Source organism: Hordeum vulgare, chromosome 4H, assembly GCF_904849725.1.
Source record: "Hordeum vulgare subsp. vulgare chromosome 4H, MorexV3_pseudomolecules_assembly, whole genome shotgun sequence".
Lineage (NCBI taxonomy): Eukaryota > Viridiplantae > Streptophyta > Magnoliopsida > Poales > Poaceae > Hordeum > Hordeum vulgare.
Genome location: NC_058521.1, coordinates 272,645,343 through 272,671,971, shown reverse-complemented (window position 1 = coordinate 272,671,971; position 26,629 = coordinate 272,645,343).

The following is a 26,629-nucleotide window of genomic DNA, read 5'->3' as shown; positions in this document are numbered from 1 at the left end:
CTTATGATAAAGAGGCTTTAGCAATTATTACAGCACTGAAACATTGGAAACATTACTTTGCTCCATCAGCACTAGTAATCAGAACTGACCAGCAAAGCTTGAGATATTCAGGACCAAAAGCTCACAGAGGGGATCCAACATAAATTGCTAATCAAGTTGCTGGGATATAATTTCAGAATTGAATATAAGCAAGGGAAGAACAATAAAGTTGATGATGCCTTATCAAGAGTCCAATATAGATTACACTCATTAATTGCTAGCCAAGCTCAGCCCAGTTGGTTAACTGAAGTTGTTGCTAGCTATGCTCAGGACCAAAAGTGTAAAGATCTCCTAGCACAACTGGCCATCTCTGCAACTGCTGTTCCTAACTTTACCTTGCAACAAGGCCTGTTGAGATACAAAAACAGATTTGCCATTGGTTTGGACAATGCTCTTAGAACTAAACTGGTGTCAGCAATGCACAACTCTGAGCTAGGGGGCCACTCTGGACACACAGCAACTTACCAAAGAATGAAACTCCTTTTCCATTGGCTAGGCATGAAGAAATTTATTGTGGACTTTATCAAACAGTGCCCAACTTGCCAGATAAACAAACCTGAGCACTACAAATACCCAGGATTACTGCAGCCCCTCCCAGTTCCTCACTTTGCTTGGTGTCACATTAGCATGGATTTCATTGAAGGCCTCCCTACCTCACAAGCCAAGGACATGATTCTTATAGTGGTGGACAGATTCACCAAGTACAGTCACTTTATTCCAACGAAACACCCCATTACTGCCAGTACTGTTGCAAGAGGCTTTATTGAAAATATATTCAAGTTGCATGGACTCCCTTCAGTCATTGTCACTTACAGAGACAGAATCTTCACCAGTAACCTTTGGCAAGAACTGTTCAAGAAACTTGGCATCAAACTACACATGAGCACTTCCTACCACCCTCAATCTGATGGTTAGACAAAGAGGGTTAATCAATGTCTAGAAAACTACTTAAGGTGCATGGCTTTCCTCCAACCTCAAAAGTGGTTGCAGTGGCTTCCATTGGCTGAATGGTGGTATAACACTAGTTACCACACATCACTCCAACTCACACCTTTCCAGGCATTGTACAACAGACCACCTAACATGCTATATGAAGCTGCTCTTTACCCTGGTGACATGGTTCAGGAATTCTCCTCCATCCTAACTACAGAACAACTGGCAGCTCAGATCAAGGGTAACCTTCTCAAGGCTCAGCAGAGAATGAAGTTGTATGCTGACAGAAAGAGGTCTGAAAGAACATTGGAAGTTGGGGACATGGTCTATCTAAAGCTTCAACCTTACAGGCACACCACACTAAGCTTGCATAGATGCCTTAAGCTACATTCCAAGTACTATGGACCCTTCAGAATTATCCAGAAAGTTGGGCCTCTAGCATACAAACTGTTATTTCCTGAACATTGTAAGCTTCACCCTACATTCCATGTCAGCCAACTTAAAAAGCATCTTGGACCACATGCCATACCCAACCCTCATCTCCCTCTCCTCCATAGTGATGGAACCATCTTATTGGAACCTGAGAAGTTAATGGAAAGAAAACTAATTCCAAGGGTGCAGGGAGATATTCAGATTCCAGTGGTCAGATGGCTCATTAAGTGGACCAACCTGGCTGAACAAGATGCTACCTGGGAGGATACCTCCTTTATCCAAAAGGTCTTCCCTGCATTCTAGCCCTGAGGACAGGTCTGATGTTACTTGGGGGGATTGTCAGGACCCAGGCTCCTGATCAGCCGAGATTTTGAACGAGGAAGATGGCGCGAAGCAACCAGAGCCCTCCATCCAAGATCCAACGCGCAGAGACCTCCATACCGCTTCGCTTTATGAGAGTTCGCGGCGACCGTGGATGCTCGATCGGACGGCGATCCGCGTGCCGGGCATCACTATCGCTAATCCGGCATGCCACCTTTCTTTTCTTCTTCTAATTTTGCATTTCCTTTCGTTCCACCTTTGTAAGGCTATATAAGCCACGGATCTGGCTCAGTGGAGCTCATATTTTTGCTAGGGTTTACCCCCATTGCGCCGCCAGTGTTCCTCGCTGGCTCCTATGTAATTTAACCTCATATTTCGTCTCTAATTCATCGAGTAAAGAGGCTAGTTCGAGTGAATCTGACCCTGTTCTAGTTCTTCAGTTTAGCAAGGTCTGACATGCGCACGCTACCACGCTTGTTGTACCGTGCCCTACCGCATGGGTCGCTCCCCTGTCCGCGGCCATGCGCGTGCTCACCTATGTCACCCCGCGCGCGGCTGGGCTCCTGCTTTGCTAGCTGATGTCGCTGCAGCTTGCGTTGCCCGCTACCACTTTTTCTAGTGCGTTTGTCATAGCTTCTTGCCTACCACTGCACTGTGCTACTGCTGCCGGTTGCGCGTCGCTTGCACCTCGCCCCACCCGCATGCGCCCCCCGCTACTCATGGCCGAGCCAGCTTCCGCCGAGGCGCACGCTCGCGCTCGCCGCTTGTCACACCCTAAAAAATTAATCATATTTTCATATATTAAAATATTGCTTAGAATAAAAATTTTGACAAATAATTTGCTTCGTGACTCTTTTCAAAGCCTCTTTCCAAAAACTTTCCTTTTCAAGTGGTATTTTCAAAGATCATTTAGTGCTTGAGCCCTTATTTTGAGACCATTTTAAAATCCTTTATTTAATCAAATGGGAATATTCTTTTTAATTTGGCCATGTTTGCTTAAAATTTGAGTTCCTATGTTTTCAATTGATTTTTTAAGCACTCCTTTTCCCTAATTATAAAGTTCTCCCCCAAGTAAATGTTTTTGAAAATCTTGTTGGAACTTGAGTACTTGCATCAAAACATTTATTTTCTTCTGAAAAATTCATTGGAGATTTTTTTGCCAAAGTTTCTTTTATTCAAAAATGACTTTTAATTCATTTGAGGACCTGTTTTTGCACTGCAACCTTTTGATAACTTTTTCTGAAAATTCTACAAAAAATTGTAGGTGACATGTGATGCCCCTGAATCTATTATATGCAAAACATTATCCAAGTTTTTGGAAACTTCGAGCACGTTAACTCCTTTTCTATTCTGGCCAAAATTCGAGTTTGTAGTACAACACCTAGATATAATATTTCAAAAATCATATATAAATTTGGGGGTATCAAGTGATGCATGAGATTTACTTTTACGCAAAAACCCAACTTTGCGCTTTGGAAAAATTTAGCAAAACAACTCTTTTCTTGATCTAGCCCAGTTTGGTACTTTGTACTACAACCATGTTTTCCTTTCTCTAATTACCATGAGATTTTTCATTCTTGTACAACAACCTACGAAAACCTTAAGTCCATGAGTTGAGCCCCAATGGAGTATTTTAAATGCATGCAATATTAGCCTCAACTTTCTGAACATAAATGTTTTTCTCAAACAATTGCATTAGCAAGTTTTGCATTTTGACAAACTAACTTGACCATCATAGCTAACACCTAAGGAGACCCTGATCTCGTAATTTTGGTGGCTAGAGGAGCTCCCTAGGTGCCCTTGGCATCTTGTCGAACACCTAGAGTACATGTCCACATCTGGTAAGATCTTTCTTTGCATTTTGGAGTTGCTCCCCTCACCATAAAACCATGTCCATCATCTTGGCCTTAACCCATAGCATAACCCTGTTAAGGTTGAGCAGCTTTGGAGGTGCTTATAGGCGCCCGTCTTTGTGTCGAACACCTAATGCGCATGCTTTGGGCGCTCAGAGCGATTGTTGCCTCCTAGTGCCGCGCAGCGCTTCGGTCGTGGCAGCGCTGGCAACTTGCTGATGGTAACAGCATCTTCCGCAGCAACGACAGCGCCTCTCGAGCCCCTCCAGCACGCTAGCTACCCGCGGTCCCTTCCCCTGCATCATCCTCCTATTGCTGTTACCCCTGCTGCGCCGCTAGCCCGCTCCTGCCACCCCCTGCCGCTCCTGTGCTGCCGGAGAAGCTGTCGCCGGCATGCTTATCCTTAGCCCCGCTAACCGACCTTGGCCGCCTATTTAAGCCTTCCCCGGGCCTTCTTAGTAGCTCAGCAGCCTTCCTCAGAATGCAACTATTTCCCACTCGCAGCAATTCGCCCGGAACCCTTCCCCTGCTTCCCTCCGGCAACTTGTCCGCTGCAGCTTTGCCGACCAAATTTACCGCAACCCGTGCCTCCCTGTTCCTGCTCTCCCCTACTTCATCCCCCTCGCAGCCAGGAGGAGTTTTTCCCTGTAGCCATGGGTGTCGCGGACCCCAGGATCGATAGCACTCATGGAGGCTGAAGCCGCCGTCCACTGGAGCTAGCGCCACCGGCGACTCCAGTCTCCCCCGTGCCCGTGGAGACTGACAGGAGGATCTCCAGGACCCCCTGGATCCATTCCCGTGCCGCAGCGCACGAGAGCTGCTGCCAATCACCAGCGAGGAGCACCAGAGCGCCACCCTGGCTCTGCAGCGGAAGGTGGAGGACAAACCCGACACGTGGCCCCCACCTGTCGGTGAGCCAACCAAGCCCCCGAGTGGCGTAGCCCAACTGGCGCATTCCCCTTTCGGTAAAGCGTACTTTCATGTAGCCATTTCAGTAAATGTGTTTCCTCTGCTGGGAAGCGTATTCGGTCCAAAGAATTGTCTCTTCTAATCTCTTTTAAAAACAGATTTGACGAGAAAGTTTGACTGCTCATAACTTTTTAACCACACCCCCAAATGGACTGATTCTTTTTCCTACCTCTCTAAAATTTCCTCTAGTTAATTTGCAAATTTATTTCAAAAATATTCAAACAACTTTTGTGTGCTGTTTCCAATTTGTGTGTTAGTTCAAATATTTTCAAAATATGATTTTGGAGAGCGGAGACTTACTTCAAGATTTTGGGGTGCACACCACCCTCCTCAACTCCAAAGGCAAGCATCATGAACCTTATTTGCATTAAGCATGTGAGGTTTGTTGTGGTGCATTATATGCTTGTTTTTGGTAATGTTGATGGAAGGCCCACATGAAATCACATCATTGCACAAGTGCATGAGATAGATATATTATTCTATGATGCATATGGTAAGTGGGTACTACCTCATGACTCGTATTCCATGTTGGTTTGGACAACCTCAGAGGGAGGTTTGTCATGGGTATTGTGTGACCATGGACTGACATCTCGTGGGGAGAGAGTGGTGAGTGAGGGCATACCGAGACGTGATGGTAGTAACACTAAGAGATATCAGTCAAACAAATTGTGAGATACTAACCGTTGGAGGAAATCTTAAACCTCCTAAGTTGACCATAGATCAAGGTTTGTCTGTGTGTCACCTTACCTTTTGTGCTGCCACAGGTCTTCCCGAAAGGGAATATGGTCTCGTAGGTCAAAAAAGTATTACCAGGTACACACCAAGTAGAGAGGCCAGGATGAAGGTATCCGTGGCCGTGGACTAAATCCAGTCATCCGGTCATGGGGCATGGGTATTTCCAGTATGGGACCAAGAGGGAATGACCATTCCCTTGTAGCATGCAGTATAAATTTGATCCCATCCTATTCGAGGTTGTAGCCTCCCCATCTTCTAGTTTTTCCTGGCAGCTTAGCCCGGGTGAGGCCGGTCTTCGCGGGGGAAAAATGGGTGTGTACTGGTTCTGAGTGTTTACTTGTGAGATACCGTACACGGGATTAGTCCGAGTGACTATTGAATCCCGTGGGCTCTGGGTAAAAAGTACACCCTCTGCAGAGTCAAAACTATTCGAGTAGTCATGTCCATGGTCAAGGATTACTGCTTGACTAGTCAAGTATCGGACTGAGTGTCGGTCTTTGGAGGAAGTTAAACAAATCGTGAGACTAATCATGAAATATAGTGGATCATCATACTGTTATTTTTACTGTGGACTTACCCTACGATTATTATTTTTGGATATCCCTGGGACGGTTCTACCTCCTAGATATTCAATATTTATTATTATCTCATATAAGCCCTTTTTGTGGTGTCGCTTAGACACCCGACTGTTCTAACTGTTATTTCTTTCATATAAGCCCTTTCTGTGGTGTCGCTTAGACACCTGATAAGTCTCGAACGTATCTATAATTTTTGATGGTTTCATGCTATTATCTTGTCAAACATTGGATGTTTTGTATGCCTTTTATATATTTTTGGGGACTAGCTTATTAACTCAGTGCCAAGTGTCAGTTCCAGTTTTTTCCATGTTTTTGACCCCTTTTAGAGGAGGATTTTGAACGGAGTCCAAACGGAATGAAACTGCCAAAAAGATTTTTTCCGGAACAGAAAAAGATCGGAGAGCTGGAGAATCAGGGCGGGAAGCCACCAGGGACCCCACAAGCCCCATGCCGCGGCCAGGGAGGCCCGCGGCCACCAGGTTTGTGGGCTCCCTGAGGCCCCTTTGCCTTATGTTTTGCGCCTATATATCCCCAAAAATTCCACAAAAAATCAAGAGATCATCGAAAGTACTTTTCCGCCGCCGCAAGCTTCTGTCTCCGCAAGATCCCATATGGGGCATGTTCTGGTGCCCTGCCGAAGGGGGATTCGAATACAAAGGGCTTCTTCATCAACACCATGACCTCTCAGATGATGCATGAGTAGTTCACCATAGACCTACGGGTCCATATCTAGTAACTAGATGGCTTCTTCTCTCTCTTGGATCTTCAATACAAAGTTCTCCATGACCTTCATGGAGATCTATCAGATGTAACCTTCTTTTGCGGTGTGTTTGTCGAGATCCGATGAATTGTGGATTTCTGATCAGATTATCTATGAATCTTATTTGAGTTTCTTCTGATCTCTCTTATGCATGATTTCATATCCTTGTAATTCTCTTCGAGTTGTGGGTTTTGTTTGGCCAACTAGATCTATGATTCTCGCAATGGGAGACGTGCTTGGTTTTGGGTTCGTACCGTGCGGTGACCTCACCGAGTGACAGAAGGGGTAGAGAGGCACGCATCGTGTTGTTGCCATCAAGGGTAAAAAGATGGAGTTTTCATCATTGGTTTGAGTTTATCCCTCTACATCATGTCATCTTGCTGAAGGCGTTACTCTGTTCGTCATGAACTCAATACACTAGATTCATGCTGGATAGCGGTCGATGTGTGGAGTAATAGTAGTAGATGCGGAAAGTATCGGTCTACTTGTCTCGGACGTGATGCCTATATGTATGATCATTGCCTTAGATATCGTCATGACTTTGCGCGGTTCTATCAATTGCTCGACAGTAATTTGTTCACCCACCGTGATATTTGCTATTTTGAGAGAAGCCTCTAGTGAACACTATGGCCCCCGGGTCTACTCCACACCATATTTTCAGTCTTACACTTTTTACTTTGTTACACTTTCCGCCTTCAGGTCTCACTTTGCAAACAATCTTGAAGGGATTGACAACCCCTTTAAAGCGTTGGGTGCAAGCTCGTTTGTGTTTGCGCAGGTACTCTAGACTTGACGAGACTCTCCTACTGGATCGATACCTTGGTTCTCAAGCTGAGCGAAATACTTACTGCTCCTGTGCTGCATCACCCTTTCCTCTTCATGGGAAAAACCAACGCAACCAAGTCTCCATCAACGTGTCAGTTTCTGGCACTGTTGTTTGAGAAGTAGCAAGAAGAATTTCTGGCACCGTTGCCGGGGAGGATCAAGCCAAGAACTCATCCAAGTAGGTGTCGCAAATTCATCTCTTGCATTTACTTTGTTTGCCAGTTGCCTCTCATTTTCCTCTCCCCCACTTCACAATTTTCCTTTTTCGTTTGCCTTTTTCGTTCGCCTTTTCATTCGCCCTTTTTCTCGCTTGCTCTTTGTTCGCTTGTGTGCTTTCTTGCTTGCTGAAGTCACCATGAATGAAAACACCAAACTTTGTGACTTCTCGAATACTAATAATAATGATTTTATTAGTACTCCGATTGCTCCCGCCAATAGTGCGGAGTCATACGAAATCAATGTCGCTTTGCTTAATCTTGTTTTGAAAGAGCAACTCTCCGGCCTTCCTAGTGAAGATGTCGCATCCCATCTCAATACCTTCATTGAGCTTTGCGATATGCAAAAGAAAAAAGATGTGGATAATGACGTGATTAAATTGAAGCTTTTTCCTTTCTCGTTGCGAGATCGCGCAAAAACTTGGTTTTCTTCTTTGCCCAAAAATAGTATCGATTCTCGGGATAAGTGCGAAGATGCTTATATATCCAATTATATTCCGCCGGCTAAGATCATCTCTCTCCGTAATGATATCATGAATTTCAGGCAACTTGATCATGAACATGTTGCACAATCTTGGGAGAGAATGAAATTAATGATTAGAAATTGTCCCGCTCATGGCTTGAGTCTTTGGATGATTATACAAATCTTTTATGCTGGCTTGAATTTCGCTTCTAGAAATATCTTGGACTCCGCCTCAGGTGGAACGTTCATGGAAATCACGTTAGGGGAAGCCACAAAGCTCCTAGACAATATCATGACGAATTACTCTCAGTGGCACACTGAAAGGTCACCTACTAGTAAGAAGGTACACGTTATAGAAGAAATTAACTCGTTGAGTGCTAAGATGGACGAGTTAATGAATTTGGTTGCTAGTAGAAGTGCTCCTTTAGATCCTAATGATATGCCCTTGTCTTTTTTTATTGAGAGTAGAACGTTAGCTTGGACGTTAATTTTGTTGGTAGGAATAATTTTGGCAACAACAATACTCATGGAAATTACAATAGTTTACCCTCTGATTTAGAGAGTAATATCAAAGAGTTCATCAACTCTCAAAAGATTTTCAATGCGTCCATAGAGGAAAAACTACTCAAAATTGACGATTTGGCTAAGAGCGTTGATAGAATGTCTAGTGATGTTGATGCTTTGAAAGTTAGATGTGCTCCTCCCAAGATCAAAATGGATGAAACTTTGAAAGCTATGCGTGTTTCCATGATTGAGAGCAAAGAAAGAACCGCCCAAATTCGTGCTAGACATGAATGGCTTAAAAAGGCGTGTTCTCGTGATAAGAATCACGAAGACCTTAAAGTGCTTGGTGTGACTCCCATTGAATCTTTGTTTTCTTGTGTCAAACCTAATGATTATGGGGTTGGATATGAATCCACTTTGGTTGAAAAGTGCCCCAATGATTCGGAGTCCATCTATCTTGATGCTAAAAGCATTGAAAGTGGAGTAGAGGATATTAAAACTTTGAGTAGTAATGAAATTACTACTATGGATTTCAAAGAATTCAATTATGAGAGTTTCTCCTTGATTGAATGCATTTCTTTGATGCAATCCATGTTAAACTCTCCACACGCTTATAGCCAAAACAAGGCCTTTACCGATCATATCGTCGAAGCTATGATAAAATCTCTTGAAGAGAAACTTGAATTGAAAGTTTTTATCCCTAGAAAGCTTCATGATGAGTGGGAACTTACTACCAAAATCAAAATAAAAAACTATGAATGCAATGCTTTGTGTGATTTGGGTGGTAGTGTTTCCGCGATTCCAAAGTCTTTATGTGATGTTCTGGGTTTTAATGAGATTGAAGAGTGTTCTCTTAATTTGCATCTTGCTGATTCTACTGTGAAGAAACCCATGGGAAGTATCAACGTTGTTCTTATTATTGCAAATAGGAACTATGTACCCGTGGATTTCATTGTTCTTGACGTTGATTGCAATCCTACATGCCCTATTATTCTTGGTAGACCTTTTCTAAGGACTATCGGTGCTATCATCGATATGAAGGAAGGGACTATTAGATTTCAATTTCCTTTAAGTAAGGGCATGGAACACTTTCCTAGAAAGAAAATAAGATTGCCTTATGAATCCATGATGAGGGCGACTTATGGTTTGAGCACCAAAGACGACGATACGTGATTCTATCGCTTTTATGCCTAGATAAGGGCGTTAAACAATAGCGCTTGTTGGGAGGCACCCCAATGGATTTATCTTTTGTTTCCATTTTGTTGCGTCCACACCATCATAATTCTGTTGTGATTGTGTTTTTTGTTTTTCTTTTTGTGTTTGAGCCAAGCAAAACCTTTATGACTAGTCTTGGTGATGGTTGTTTGATCCTGCTGGAAAAAGACAGAAACTTTTCGCTCACGAGATGATTTTTCATTTTTATTCAGAAAAAGCTTTTGAGTTGATTCTTTTTGCTGCTGGTTGATATGCCTCTTTCTCGGGCAGTCGTAATGTTTCAGATTTTTTGAGGTACCACAAGTATACCAAGTATACAGATTGCTACAGACTGGTCTGTTTTTGACAGATTCTGTTTTTGTTGAGTTGGTTGCTTGTTTTGATGAAAATATAGTGAAGTATCGAGGGGTACTAGCCATGGAAAAGTGAGAATACAGTAGACCAACACCAATATAGATAGAATTCAAGTTTGCTACAGTACGAAAAGAAGTGGTAGTTTGTTTTCTTGTGCTAATGTTATCACGAGTTTCTGTTTAAGTTTTGTGTTGTGAAGTTTTCAAGTTTTGGTGATGTTCTCATGGACAAAGAGATAAGGAGTGGAAATAGCTCAAGCTTGGGGATGCCCAAGGCATCCAACGCCAAATTCAAGGACACCAAAAAGCCTAAGCTTGGGGATGCCCCGGGAAGGCATCCCCTCTTTCGTCTTCAATCCATCGGTAACATTAGTTCGAGCTATATTTTTATTCACCACATGATATGTGTTTTGCTTGGAGCGTCTTGTATCGTAGGAGTCTTTTCTTTTTGTTGTGTCACAATCATCCTTGCTGCACACCTTTTTGAGAGGTAGAGACATGCACTCATCGTGATTTTGCTAGAATGCTCATAGTGCTTCACTTATATCTTTTGAGCTAGATACTTTTGCTCTATGTGCTTCACTTATATCTTTTAGAGCACGACAGTGCATGACTTGGTAGTTGGCTTATGCTATGAAAGTAGTCCCAAAGGTGATAGGTACTCAAAGAGGATACAAAAACCTCCATCTTCATGTGCATTGAGTAGAAAGAGAAGTCTTGATTCCTCTCAATTAGTTTTGAGATGTGGATTTGGTAATATTAAGAGCTATGTTAGTAGGGTGTTGTGAATCTAGAAATACTTGTGTTGAAGTTAGTGATTCCCGTAGCATGCACGTATGGTGAACCGCTATGTCAGGAAGTCGGATCATAATTGATCTATTGATTGTCATCCTTTGTGTTGAGGTCGGGATCGCGCGATGGTTAACACCTACCAACCCTTCCCCTCGGAGTATGCGTTTAGAACTTTGTTTCGATTACTAATAAAAACTTTCGCAACAAGTATGTGAGTTCTTCATGACTAAAGTGAGTCCATGGTATAGATGCACTTTCACCTTCCACCTTTGCTAACCTCTCTAGTGCCGCGCAACTCTCGCCGGTGCACAAACCCACCATATGCCTTCCTCAAAACAGCCACCATACCTACCTACTATAGCATTTTCATAGCCATTCCGAGATATATTGCCATGCAACTCCCACTGTTCCGTCTCATGACGTGTGCCGTCAGTCTCATATTGCCATTGCATGATCGTAAGATAGCTAGCGAGATGTTTTCAACGTCATACGCCATGCTAGATCGTTGCACATCCCGGTACACTACCAGAGGCATTTCCTATAGAGTCATCATGGTTCTAAGCTTTGAGCTATGAGTAAATAAAAGTGTGATGATCATCATTAATAGAGCATTGTCCCATGTGAGGAAATAAAAAAAAGAGTCCAAAGAGCCCAAATAAAAAAAAAGAAAAGAGAAAAAAAAGAGGCCCAAGTGCCCAAATAAAAAAGAGAGAGAGAGAAAAATAGAAAAGGGACAATGCTACTATCTTTTTCCACAGTTGTGCTTCATAATAGCACCATGTTCTTCATGATTGAGAGCTTCTTGCTTTGTCACTACCATATGCTAGTGGGAATCTTCATTATATAACTTGGCTTGTATATTCCAATGATGGGCTTCCTCAAAATTGCCCTAGGTCTTCATGAGCAAGCAAGTTGGATGCACACCCACTAGTTCTCCTTTTGAGCTTTCACATACTTATAACTCTAGTGCATCCCTTGTATGGCAATCCCTACTCATTCACATTGATATCTATTAATGGGCATCTCCATAGCCCTTTGATACGCCGAGTCAATGTGACCATCTTCTCCTTTTTGTCTCACAACCACCACCACACTCTATTCCACTTGTAGTGCTATATCCATGGCTCACGCTCATGTATTGCGTGATAGTTATAAAAAGTTTGAGAAAGTAAGAGTGCGAAAACAATTACTTGGCCAATACCGGGGTTGTGCATGATTTACATTAGTTGTGTGAGGATGATGGAGCATAGCCAGAATATATGATTTTGTAGGGATAACTTTCTTTGGCCTTGTTATTTTGAATGTTCATGATTACTTCGCTAGTTTGCTTGAAGTATTATTGTTTTCATGTCAATAGCAAACAATTGTTTCAAATATTACGGATCTGAAGATTCATGTCACATGGAAGAAGTTGCAAAGGACAACTATGCTAGGTAGCATTCCACATCAAAAATTCATTCTTTATCACTTCCCTACTCGAGGACGAGCAGGAGTTAAGCTTGGGGATGCTTGATACGTCTCCAACGTACTTTATGGTTTCATGCTATTATCTTGTCAAACTTTGGATGTTTTGTATGCCTTTTATATATTTTTGGGGACTAACTTATTAACTCAGTGTCAACTGCCAGTTCCTGTTTTTTCCATGTTTTTGACCCCTTTGAGAGGAGGATTTTGCACTGAGTCCAAACGGAATGAAACTGCCAAAAAGATTTTTTCCGGAACAGAAAAAGATCGGAGAGCCGGAGAATCAGGACGGGAGGCCACCAGGGACCCCAGAAGCCCTCACGCTGCGGCCAGGGGGGCCCTGCGGCCACCAGGCTTATGGGCTCTCTGAGGCCCCTTTGCCCTAGGTTTTGCGCCGATATATCCCCAAAAATTCCCCAAAAAATAGAGAGATCATCGAAAGTACTTTTCCGCCGCCGCAAGCTTCTGTCTCCGCAAGATCCCTTCTGGGGCACGTTCTGGCGCCCTGCCGGAGGGGGGATTCGGATACAGCGGGCTTCTTCATCAACACCATGACCTCTCCTATGATGCGTGAGTAGTTCACCATAGAACTACGGGTCCATAGCTAGTAACTAGATGGCTTCTTCTCTCTCTTGGATCTTCAATACAAAGTTCTCCATGATCTTCATGGAGATCTATCCGATGTAACCTTCTTTTGCAGTGTGTTTGTCGAGATCCGATGAATTGTGGATTTCTGATCAGATTATCTATGAATCTTATTTGAGTTTCTTCTGATCTCTCTTATGCATGATTTCATATCCTTGTAATTCTCTTCGAGTTGTGGGTTTTGTTTGGCCAACTAGATATATGATTCTTGCAATGGTAGAAGTGCTTGGTTTTGGGTTCATACCGTGCGGTGACCTCACCCCGTGACAGAAGGGGTAGCGCGGCACGCATCGTGTTGTTGCCATCAAGGGTAAAAAGATGGGGTTTTCATCATTGGTTTGATTTTATCCCTCTACATCATGTCATCTTGCTTAAGGCGTTACTCTGCTCGTCATGAACTCAATACACTAGATGCATGCTGGATAGCGGTCGATGTGTGGAGCAATAGTAGTAGATGCAGAAAGTATCGGTCTACTTGTCTCGGACGTGATGCCTATATGTATGATCATTGCCTTAGATATCGTCATGACTTTGCGCGGTTCTATCAATTGCTCGACAGTAATTTGTTCACCCACCGTGATATTTGCTCTTTTGGGAGAAGCCTCTAGTGAACACTATGGCCCCCGGGTCTACTCCACACCATATTTTCAGCCTTACACTTTTTACTTCGTTGCACTTTCCGCCTTCAGATCTCACTTTGCAAACAATCTTGAAGGGATTGACAACCCCTTTAAAGCGTTGGGTGCAAGCTCATTTGTGTTTGCGCTGGTACTCTGGACTTGACGAGACTCTCCTACTGGATCGATACCTTGGTTCTCAAACTGTGGGAAATACTTACTGCTCCTATGCTGCATCACCCTTTCCTCTTCAAGGGAAAAACCAACGCAAGCAAGTCTCCATCAACGTGTGTTAGGGCATATTTCAGGCCTAGGTAATTTTGGTGATTGATGACAGTACCGCAAAGGACTAATCGTGTGTGTTAAGATTTCAGATAACACATCTCAACGGCACAAGACGACTCGCCCCCCCCTTCCATGGAACAGAGCACGGTGTACTCTACGATTCTCCTTCTTTGAGTCATAGGAACGCCGTACTATTAAGAGGGGACCCGTAGTGGAAAGGTTTGGGTGGAATCAATTTTGCACGCACACACTTTATCTCCTTTCCCTCTACCTGCAACTTTGGAGTGGCTCCCGCCTCTGTTTTATCTCATATAAGCAAAAGGTCTCTCGGCGGTACTACCGATGTGCCTAGCGGTAGTACCGCTGGGCCTAGCGGTAGTACCGCAGGGCCTAGCGGTACCGCTAGTGCTGGCGGTAGTACCGCTGTGCTGGCGGTAGTACCGCCCCTAGTCAGCGGTAGTACCGCTCCAGAAGCTTAGTACCGCCTTCCTAGCGGTTGTACTTTGTCGGACCTTTTTGCGAAGACTTTCTTTGCGGTGGGTGGCCCGTACTGCTTCTGCACTAACATGGGCCCAGCGGTAGTACCGCTGCAGCCAGCGGTAGTACCGCTAGGCTCGGGTTGTGAGTGGGAAAACAGTTGGATTCCCCCCCCCCCACTATATAAGGGGTTCTTCTTGCTGTAGAACCCTACCTTTGACCCTCCCAAGCTCCATTGTTGCTCCCTAAGCTCAAAAGTGCCCGATCTCTCTCCATAGCCAATCAAACTTGTTGATTCTTTAGGGATTGGTTGAGAACGCCTAGATCTACACTTCCACCAAGAGAAAAGTTGATTCCCCCACCAATCCCTTGCAGATCTTGTTACTCTTGGGTGTTTGAGCACCCTAGACAATTGAGGTCACCTCGGAGCCACATTCCATTGTGGTGTAGCTTCGTGGTCTTGTTGGGAGCCTCCAAGCTTTGTGTGGAGTTTGCCCCAACCTTGTTTGTAAAGGTTCGATCGCCGCGTTCAAGGGCCCCTATAGTGGAATCACGGTACCTTGCATCGTGTGAGGGCGTGAGGAGAATATGGTGGCCCTAGTGGCTTATTGGGGAGCATTGTGCCTCCACACCGCTCCAACGGAGACATACTTCCTGTCAAAGGGAAGGAACTTCGGTAACACATCCTCGTCTTCAATGGTTCCACTTGTGGTTATCTCTAACCTTTACTTCATGTATGCTTATGTTGTTGTGTATCTCTTACTTGTCTTAGTTGTTCTTGTTGTTAGCATCATATATGTTCACCTCTTTGTTGCTATTTTAGTGAACCCGTATGTTGCTTACCCTAACTTGTTAAGATTAATTAAAAAGTGGTCGTTTCCTATTCACCCCCCCCCCTCTAGTCAACCATATCGATCCTTTCAATTGGTATCAGAGCCACGTCTCTTTATTAAGGGTTTAACCACCCGAAGAGAATGGAAGATGACGAGGGAGTTCCCCGTGCACAAACCGAGGGCATGGACTTGACTTCGATCACAAGGGACGACTTGAATACGGCTATGGCCGCACTCAAGACGTCCATGACGAATGAGGTCAAGACCATGCTTAAAGAGTTAATTGAGGGAATTAAAAACTCTCCCGAACCGGCACTAGTGGTTAAACCCACCAACACGGATTCGAAGGTCAATTCCTTTAGGGAAACGGTTAAAGGTATGCAACCTTCCCCTCCTCTCGAAAATGATGGGAATGGGACGTATGCATCTGTTCCACCACCCTTAGTCTATGGAGGACCGGTTCTCACACCGCGTCTTAATCCTGTTGGTCCTCCTCCTAAGCTTGTGAAAGGTGATTTTGCTAACTGGGTATTTTCTATTAAGTCTCATTTGAATCACAGCTCAACAAATTTGTGGAGAATCATCGAGCAAGGCTATTATCCCCATGATCCAAGCAACCTCACTCCAAGAGAAGAAGCGGATAATTAATATAATCACTCTGCTTTGTTTATTCTCCAGTCCGAAGTGCCACCTGAAGATCTTCCTCACTTGCGTCCCTTCACTTTGGCCAAGGACTGTTGTGAGCACATTATGGTGTTGTACAAGGGAAGATCAAGCATTCAAGGGTCCAACTATGAAGTGGTACTTGATAAGGCCGATGAGTTTGTGATGAAGGAAGACGAGGACCCTCGTGATCTCTATCGGAGGGTGACTGCTATTGCTGTGGCACTCAAGGACCATGGCAGCAAGGATGTGGATGATACATGGGTCAAGCGCAAGTTTCTCAAAGCCATCACGCCTATCAATAAAGCCATGTCATTTTTCATTCGTCAGCGACCAGACTTCCACTCCTTCTCTTCCAGTGAGGTGTTGGATGAATTCATTGCAATGTCAATGATGAACGAGACTGCTGACAATGCACTTGCTCGTGTTCGCTCAAAGACAGCTTCACCCAACCTTGCATTAAAGGCAAAAGCAACTTTTGAAGAAGAAGAGGATGAGGAAGAGGAGAGTTTCCCTGAAGACAGGAAGTATGCTTATCATGAGCACATGGCTCTTGCGTCAAGGCAATTCTGGGGCAACAAGAGGAACTCAAGACCCACCTTCACCAAGAACAACTCAAGTGGGTTCAAACCCAAGCAACGAGTGAGGACATGCTATAACTGTGGTAACGTGAGTCACTTCGTGGCCGAATGTCCCTATGAGAAAAGGGAAGACAACGGGGGCAAGCTCATTCGCGAAGACAAAACCAAGTCATTCCCAATCAAGAACAACTTGGTGAAGAAACCCCACCCAAAGGGCATGGTGGCCCTTGAAGAGTACCCTTCCGATGATGATGATGATGATGATATGGTGGCAACAGCAACTATTGCTATTGCCACCCCCTCTCCCAAGAAGGTGTCTCTCTTCAACGCCCCAAGGAGAACCACATCGCCAAGTGCCTCATGGCAAAAGGTATCGATCAGGTAACCCCCATCATTAAGACCAACATCCCTACTGCTCCTTCATTGTTAAATTTCTGTGCACTATTAAGGGAGAATCCAAGAAGCACTTTGTTGCTCTCTTGGAACAACTGGGTGAGGCCAATGAACTCATCGAGTCTCATGAGGAGACCATCTCCGAACTTCAGGGACATAGTCGTGACTATGCCGATGAAATTGTTGAATTATCTATTGCACTAGAAAAGGAGCGCACTCTTCGTTTGGCTCTTGAGGAGTCATACAACGATGACTGCACTAAAATGCAAAAGAAACTAGATCATGATACTTTTCTTACTCGTATGCTTAAGTCTGAAAAGTATGCTATTGGGGTTGGCCATGACAGACTCAAAGTGGAGTTTGACACACTTGACAAGGCTCACAAGGTCTTGAAAGGTGTTCATTTCTCTCTGAAAGAGTCTCATGATCAACTCCAAGCAAAGCTTACCAAGGAGATCTCTACTGGTCCTCCCTTTGTGTTAATTGATAATGCTTGTACAACTAATCCTTGTTGTGAGCATGTACATCTTGTGGAGGAAAATGCCAAGTTAAAGGAGAAACTTGAGAAGGGCCTTGTGGCATGCATACAAGGTGAGAAGAGCCTGAACGACCTCTTGAGAAATCAAAAGGGTGTTGTAGGAAAGGAGGGACTTGGACTTACCTCCAAGTCAAAAGGAAAAAGGAGGAATAGGAACAAATGATCCCCTACCCTGATGGACATCTTTGTCAAAGAGGGCGAAGGGACTCAGGAGGTGAATAGGAACAAGGTGGACGATGGTAACGTCAAGAAGGGCAAAACCATTCCTACTAACACAGCCGGCAAACTCAATCCTTCCTATGTCTTATGTCGTGCTGGTGATGGGCATGTTTATGCCAGATTTGTTGGTTCTTACTATGAGTCCATTGAATGGGCTATCTGGGTTCCTAAGACCCTTGTCTCTAACATTAAAGGACCCATTAAAAAATGGGTACCTAAAACCAAGACTTGATCTATTGCAGGAGTTTGCTTCTGGTGGGGTGTCATGGTTGCTCGATAGTGGAGCAACAAATCATATGACCGGAAGCAAGGACTTAGTGGTGGATGTGCATCCTTCTCCATCTATGCCCACCCATGTTCAATTCGCCGATGCATCCTCGTCAAAGGTATTCAGATTTGGTAAGGTGGTTATCTCTCAAGAGTTATCTATTGAGAAGGTCATGCTTGTTGAGTCTCTTGCCTACAATTTACTTTCGGTTCGTCAACTTGCAATTATGGGTTTTTTCTACTTTCTTTAATCTTGATACTGTGGTCCTCCTGTGGAGCAAGACTCTTAAAGTAGCCTATGTTGGATATGTCGAAAATGGTCTTTATGTGGTGAACTTCTCAAGGCGACCCACTAAGACTGCAACGTGTTTAATGGCTAAAGTTGATGTGGGCTGGCTTTGGCATCACCGACTAGCTCATGTCAATATGAGGTCTTTGCAAAGTCTTCTCAAAGGGGACCATATTCGTGGACTAACAAATGTGAGTTTTGCTAGAGATCGTGCTTGCAGTGCCTGCATTGAAGGAAAGATTCATGAAACTGCACATCGTCCAACGACTCTCATTTACACTAAGAGGCCATTGGAGCTCCTCCATATGGATTTTTTCGGTCCTCCATCATTTGATAGTCTTGGAGGCAGAAAGTACTGCTTGGTGATTGTTGATGACTACTCAAGATACACCTGGGTATATTTCTTCAAAAGGAAGAGTGAGACTCAACAAACTGTCATCAACTTTGCTAATGAAGCTCAACGTCAACATGAAGCAAAGATCTTGATGATTAGAAGTGACAATGGCACCGAGTTCAAGAACTACACCTTGGATGAGTTTCTAGGTGATGAGGGAATAAAGCATCAATATTCAGCACCATATACCCCTCAACAAAATGGCGTGGCAGAAAGGAAGAACCGGACTTTGATGGATGTTGCAAGAACAATGATGGCGGAATTCAAATCTCCATATAACTTTTGGGCTGAGGCCATCAACACACCATGTCATGCGTCCAATCGGCTCTATATCCGCAAAGGCTTGAACAAGACTCCATATGAGATTCTCACTGGAAAGAAACCCAATCTCAAGTACTTCCGGGTATTCGGTTGTAAGTGTTTCATTCTCAAGAAAGGTGCACGTTTAGCTAAATTTGATTCTAGAGCACAAGAGGGCATCTTTGTTGGTTATGCTACAAACTCCCATGCTTACCGTGTCCTCAACAAGTCCACCGGACTCATTGAGGAGACGTGTAACATGGAGTTAGATGAAAATAATGGCTCCCAAGTGGAGCAAAGTGGTCTTTGTGATGTAGGTGATGAAATTCCTCCCCAAGCCATAAGAAGAATGGGGATTGGTCAAATAATCCCCATTGAGGAACCCCTTGTGGCCGAAGGAGAAGGACAATGCTCTACTCAAGTGGAGCCATCACCCCCACAAGCCCCACACGCTTCCGATGAACAAAGAGAAGACTCTCAACAAGTTGAACAAGCTCAAGTTCAAGATCAATTGCCCAACGATGGTGATGTGTCCCATGATATTCAAGCACTTACCCAAGGTTCCGAACTTGCTCAAGATCAAGATCAAGTGCAACCACAAGATCCAGACCAAATAGAAGCACAAGATCAAGATCAAGAGCAACCGCAAGTACAAGGACAAACAAGTGAACCATCTCAAGTCGAAAGTCAAAATGATCAGGATACTGTCTCGCAATTCCCTTCTACAGCACCAACAACCGGTGCCAAGGGAGGTTCAAGACGCAAGGGAAAGCAAATTAAACAAGTCGATGCTCCCCAGTTATCCAATGAAGAACAATTGGAGCATCGAGCAGCCAAGATTGCGAACAAGCTGAGAGTCAAGTCACATCTTATGAAGAATGTACTTGGCAGTTTAAAAAGGGTAGTATCCACCCGTCAACAGATTTGGAATTATTGTGAGCATCACGCGTTTGTTTCGTATTGTGAACCTCAACAGGTACAGGAAGCGCTCGATGATGAGGATTGGCTTATGGCCATGCATGAAGAACTTAATAACTTCGAGCGTAATCAAGTCTGGGATTTAGTACCAACACCAAAGGAGGAACATAATGTCATCGGGACCAAATGGATTTTCAAACACAAGCAAGATGCCAATGGGATTCGAAACAAGGCAAGATTGGTGGCTCAAGGCTACTCCCAAGTCGAGGGTATCGACTACGGTGAAACGTTTGCCCCTGTTTCTTGTCTAGAATCTATTCGCATGTTGCTTGCATTTGCTTCTCATCATAATTTCAAATTACAGCAAATGGATGTGAAAAGTGCCTTTCTTAATGGTCCTTTAAATGAGTTGGTCTATGTCAAACAACCCCAGGTATTCGAACATCCCAAGCTCCCCACTCATGTGTACAAACTTAATAAGGCACTTTATGGCCTTAAACAAGCCCCACGTGCGTGGTATGAGTATCTTACTGAGTTGTTACACGATCGTGGGTTTGAAATTGGGAAGATAGATCCCACTATTTTTACTAAGAGGGTTAAAGGGGATTTGTTCATATGCCAACTATATGTTGATGATATCATTTTTGGTTCTCCTAACATTTCCTTCAATGAAGAATCTGCTGCACTAATGACCAAGAAATTTGAGATGTTCATGATGGGAGAGTTGAAGTTCTTCCTCGGATTCGAGATTAAACAAGGCCTAGAAGGGACCTTCATCAAACAAGCCAAGTACACTCAAGACATGCTCAAACAGTTCGAGCTTGAAGATGCCAAGCCGATCAAGTTCCCCATGCCAACAAGATGCAAGCTTGACAGTGATCCCAATGGTAAAGCAGTGGATCAAAATGTATATCTCTCCATGATAGGATCCCTCCTTTACCTTTGTGCATCTAGACCAGATATTATGTTGAGTGTAGGGATATGTGCACGGTTTCAATCCGCACCAAAAGAAAGTCATTATATGGCTGTTAAGCGAATCTTTCGATATTTGGCTCATACCCCAAACTTTGGTCTATGGTATCCCAAAGGAGCAAACTTCAACCTAGTGGGCTATTCTGACTCAGATTGGGCAGGAGATTGTGTGGAGAGGAAGTCAACTTCTGGAGGATGTCAATTCCTTGGTCGCTCACTGGTAAGTGGGTCTTCAAAGAAGAAGAATTGTGTCTCACTATCATCCACCGAAGCTGAGTATGTGGCAGATGCAAGTTGTTGTGCACAAATGGTATGGATGAGGCAAACTTTAAAGGATTACGGTGTCACTTGTGACAAAGTGCCTCTTCTATGTGACAATCAAAGTGTTATCAAGATTTCCCTCAACCCAGTGCAACATAGCAAGACCAAGCATATTGACATTCGCCATCACTTCATTCGTGAACATATCAAGCTTGGTGATATTGAGGTTCACTTCATCCACACTGAACAACAACTTGCAGATATTTTCACTAACCCCCTAAATGAAGCAAGGTTCCGGGAGTTAAGGCATGAGCTAAATATCATTGATTCAAGTAATGCGGATTGAAGCTAGGCACTATGCACCTCCCTATGCATTCGATCTTGTTCTAGATGTAGGCATGGACATAGGGGGAGTGTTGTTCTCTCAATGAACTTTTCCTCCCCCCATTATGCATAAATTGATCAAGTGTTTCACTTTAGCCAGTACCAAATGGCACGTGTGCTTCAAAGACGAGCGTTGGTTATGAACCCAAGGATAATTATTCGCGGTGTCATACCTTTGTCTCAAACATAGGTGGCCTCGGCCACCGCCCCCACCTTTCTCTCATATGGAAGAAAGGATACAAAATGACGAGTCAGTATATCTTGCTGGTGCTATCTTCTTATTACACTGACTTGTCGTTTGCCCACGTCTTTCTCATGCAATTCTATGCCTCGTTGTTCCATTTGGAGCGGTACTACCGCCAGGGGTAGCGCTACTACCGCCAGGACCCTAGCGGTACTACCGCCAGGGGTAGCGGTACTACCGCCAGGACCCCAGCGGTACTACCGCTCGGGATGGCGGTACTACCGCCAGGACCCCAGCCTACCACATCCTGACTAGGGCTTTTAGGGCTGTCTCGAGGGGGAGCGGTACTACCACCAGGGGGAGCGGTACTACCGCCAGGACCCCAGCGGTACTACCGCTACAGGTAGTGGTACTACCGCCAGGGGTAGCGGTACTACTGCCAGGACCACAACGGTACTACTGCTGGCCCGTACCCCTTGGACTATATAAAGGAGGGGGAGCCCGTTTTTCCTGCCCTCTTTCTTCTTCCTCGTGGCTCTTCCTTCCCCAACCCCGAACTCCCCCTATTTGGAACTCTATCTATGGAGCCCCTTCTCTCCGTTGAGTTGGAGCGTTTGCTCCACTCCTCCTTCCTCCACCAAGTTCCATGGACTCCGGTAAAGCTCCTCCCTTTATTCTCTCGATTGGTATTTTCTTCTTCTAGGGGTAGGAGCATTGGTGATTTGGATCCATGACTATGGTTTTGTGCTTTGTTCTTGTATGGAACGAAGGAGATATTCTAGGGGAGTGTAGGTCCTATGATTCATTACGTTTATATTGACATGCTCTAGGTTCTTCATGTTTTAGATCAAGCACTTTTCTCTTATTTTGGATTAGATCTAAAACTTGAATCCTCTTGACTAGGCATGTCTTTATCTAGATGATTCTTGATCCTCATGTGTTTAGGGCGATGGTGGTTTTTGTAGTGATTCTATGCAGTACCCATGGCCCTCGTAAATCCAATCTAGCTGTTCCTATGGGTCTTTTTCTATTCAGATCTGAAAGTCAACCCCTAGTGGTACTACCGCCCGGCTAGCGGTACTACCGCTAGGACTCCAGCGGTACTACCGCCAGGGGTAGCGGTACTACCGCTAGGACCCCAGCGGTACTACCATCAGGTGTAGCGGTGCTACCGCCAGGAGGATACATATTTTTATTCTTTTCCATTTTCTTGGCAATGTGGTGCTCGCCGCTCGAATCCCCCATGGGACACCTAGCCTAAGTAGTATCGCACTCCAGATGCTCCAGAGGGCTCCGCCACTTCCGGTCTGAATCCTAAAACGAAGTCTTTCAAGAAGACAGCTCACAAGACCAAGGGGATCAACGTTCGCAGTATGCCCCCTAAGGAGTTTCTGCGGTTACGCACCCGCAATCACTATCTAGAAGAGAAGGCTCAGATCAAGAATGTCGAGCGTGTTTGGTCACGGGATCACTGCATGATCTATCGCGACATCATCAAGCACTTCAAGAAGATGTTTGTTCCAGTTCAGTGGATTGACTTGGCTCACCTTCAGCGGAACCCGGATTACTTTGGTGAGGCTCTATCTTTGATTGACAAGCTTGGCATTAAGGAGATCATCACCTTCAACCGTCACTTTGATCCAGATGTTGTGGCCCAATTCTATGTCAATGTTCACTTCTCACCTGATGACGAGCGCACCATGACTTGGATGACTGGTACTCAGAAGATGACAGGTTCCTAGTCATAATTCATGAAGCTTCTCAAGGTCGACTTTGAGGGAGCTGACAATCCTCTTGGGTTGCGTCATCATGCTCCATCTTCATCTACTGCCACCCCCAAGGACAGGCTGCAACAACTTTATGTGAAGAAAGGTGTGCTCCCCAGGCATCTGGATATCATGCATCGGATGTTCCACAACACTCTCTTTCCTCGCATTGGCAACTTTGACGAGGTAAATGGTTATCTAGCTGAGATGCTTCTTCTTTGTGAGGAGGCTAAGACTAAGGAATCTGCCCCTCTCGATATTTCCGACGCGATGTTCAATGAGCTCTGGAACTGCATCATGAACAGCAAGGTTCCCATCTACGGGCCCTACTTGTTTGCCTATATTCGCCAGAGGTGGCATGAAGTCTATTTGATCGATGAGTTCCCCATTCAGGCTGATTACTTTGTACACGATCCTATCAAGCTCCGCATCAAAGACAAATGGGCCAACCCATCCACTTCGTCTCAGCACATGGAAACTGACACACAGACTGCTGCTGAAAGAGGCCCCGCTTCTCAGTCCCACTCTTCTGCTATGCCATCTTGGGCAGTGAAACTGAAGGATAAAATGAAGACTCTCTTCTGTATGCAGGCCAAGGGACAGTATCAGTCTCATGTGGCCCAGAAGGAGAACCATCAGAGGCACAAGCGTGTCCTGAGGATACTTGATGTTGATATCTCCAGCGGCTCAGAGGACGACATCACTCTAGAGTCTGATTGGATGCGGGCTCAAGGTTATCAGTGGTCTGATGTAGAGGAGGAGGCGTCTGAGGAGGACAATGAGGAGGAGCAGGACGATCCGGATGCCACGGGCGAGTCTGGGGCTGATGAGGATGAGGAGTGACCACCTGTGTCATTAGGTGTGCCCCTTTTTGGTGTCTTGTGCCAAAGGGGAAAGAGTCTAGGAGCTGGATTTGAGATTTGAGCTTTGCTTATCTTATCGTGTTTGCTTTGAACTTGGTTTGCTCTTATTTGCTATCTTTGCTTTGTGTGATGTGAGACTTGAACTAGTGTGAGACTTATTTATATCATATGATGTGAGTCATATGCTCCTTAATTTTCTATACCACTATCTTTATGTTCACATGCTATTCACTGTGCAAATCCGGTATTGTCATCAATCCACCAAAAAGGGGGAGATTGTTAGGGCATATTTTATGCCTACGTAATTTTGGTGATTGATGACAGTACCGCAAAGGACTAATCGTGTGTGTTAAGATTTCAGATAACACATGTCAATGGCACAAGACGACTTGCCCCTCCCCTTCTATGGAATAGAAGCACGGTGTACTCTACGATTCTCCTTCTTTGAGTCATAGGAACACCGTACTATTAAGAGGGGACCCGTAGTGGAAAGGTTTGGGTGGAATCAATTTTGCACGCACACACTTTATCTCCTTTCCCTTTACCTGCAACTTTGGAGTGGCTCCCGCCTCTATTTTATCTCATCTAAGCAAAAGGTCTCTCAGCGCTAGTACCGTTGTGCCTAGCGGTAGTACCGCTGGGCCTAGCGGTACCGCTGTGCTGGCGGTAGTACCGCCCCTGGTCAGCGGTAGTACCGCTCCAGGAGCTTAGTACCGCCTTCCTAGCGGTTGTACTTCGTCGGACCTTTTTGCGAAGACTTTCTTAGCGGTGGGTGGCCCGGTAGTGCTTCTGCACTACCATGGGCCCAGCGGTAGTACCGCTAGAGTGCCAACGGTATTATCGATGCAGCCAGCGGTAGTACCGTTGGAGTGCTAGCGGTAGTATCGCTGCAGCCAGCGGTAGTACCGCTAGGCTCGGGCTGTGAGTGGGAAAACGGTTGGATTCCCCCCCACTATATAAGGGGTTCTTCTTGCTGTCGAACCCTACCTTTGACCCTCCCAAGCTCCATTGTTGCTCCCTAAGCTCAAACGTGCCCGATCTCTCCCCATAGCCAATCAAACTTGTTGATTCTTTAGGGATTGGTTGAGAAGACCTAGATCTACACTTCCACCAAGAGAAAACTTGATTCCCCCACCAATCCCTTCCGGATCTTGTTACTCTTGGGTGTTTGGGCACCCTAGACGGTTGAGGTCACCTTGGAGCCACATTCCATTGTGGTGAAGCTTCGTGGTCTTGTTGGGAGCCTCCAAGCTTTGTGTGGAGTTTGCCCCAACCTTGTTTGTAAAGGTCTGGTCGCCGCCTTCAAGGGCACCTATAGTGGAATCACAGTACCTTGCATCGTGTGAGGGCGTGAGGAGAATACGGTGGCCCTAGTAACTTATTGGGGAGCATTGTGCCTCCACACCGCTCCAACGGAGACGTACTTCCCGTCAAAGGGAAGGAACTTCGGTAACACATCCTCGTCTTCATTGGTTCCACTTGTGGCTATCTCTAACCTTTACTTCGTGTATGCTTATGTTGTTGTGTATCTCTTACTTGTCTTAGTTGTTCTTGTTGTTAGCATCATATAGGTTCACCTCTTTGTTGCTATTTTAGTGAACCCGTATGTTGCTTACCCTAACTTGTTAAGATTAATTAAAAAGTGGTCGTTGCCTATTCACCCCCCCCCCTCTAGTCAACCATATCGATCCTTTCAACTTGTCAATTTCTGGCGCTGTTGTTTGAGAAGTAGCAACACCCGACTGTGGCAACTGTTATTTCTTTCGTATAAGCCCTTTCTGTGGTGTCACCTAGACGCCCGATTGCGGCACACTTGCTATTACTTATGCATCTTTACCCTTCCTTGCTTGTTTATACAATATTGATGGAAATGATTTATCTGCATGAATGCATCCGTGTATTAATTCTTATGGCGTGATAGAGTTATTAAGTGGATTATGCGTGCATCTCACCTGTTTTAACTTATTTGTTTTCTTGATGTTTGCGAGTACATTCGAAGTACTCACTGGCTTGTCCCTAGCTATTGTCTTGGACAGATTGCGTTCGAAAGGAGCACGATGCCATCAACCCCGTAACCTAGGAGTCGGGGATAGCAGCCTTGTGAGATAGGAATTTATGCAGGTCAGTTGTTCCTGTGGGAATGGAGTCCCATGGGCAATGGATATTTCTCGAGTCGCTTCCGCCGTCAGCCTCAGAGTTTTGTCCAAACCAGTAGACCTTCATGGCCTTGTAACCTGGATTTTGTATTTTGCTTGGATATTCTGTATCAAGTGAGTGCCCACCAGATAACGGTAGTCATGGGGCTGGTGAACACAAAGACGTATTTTCT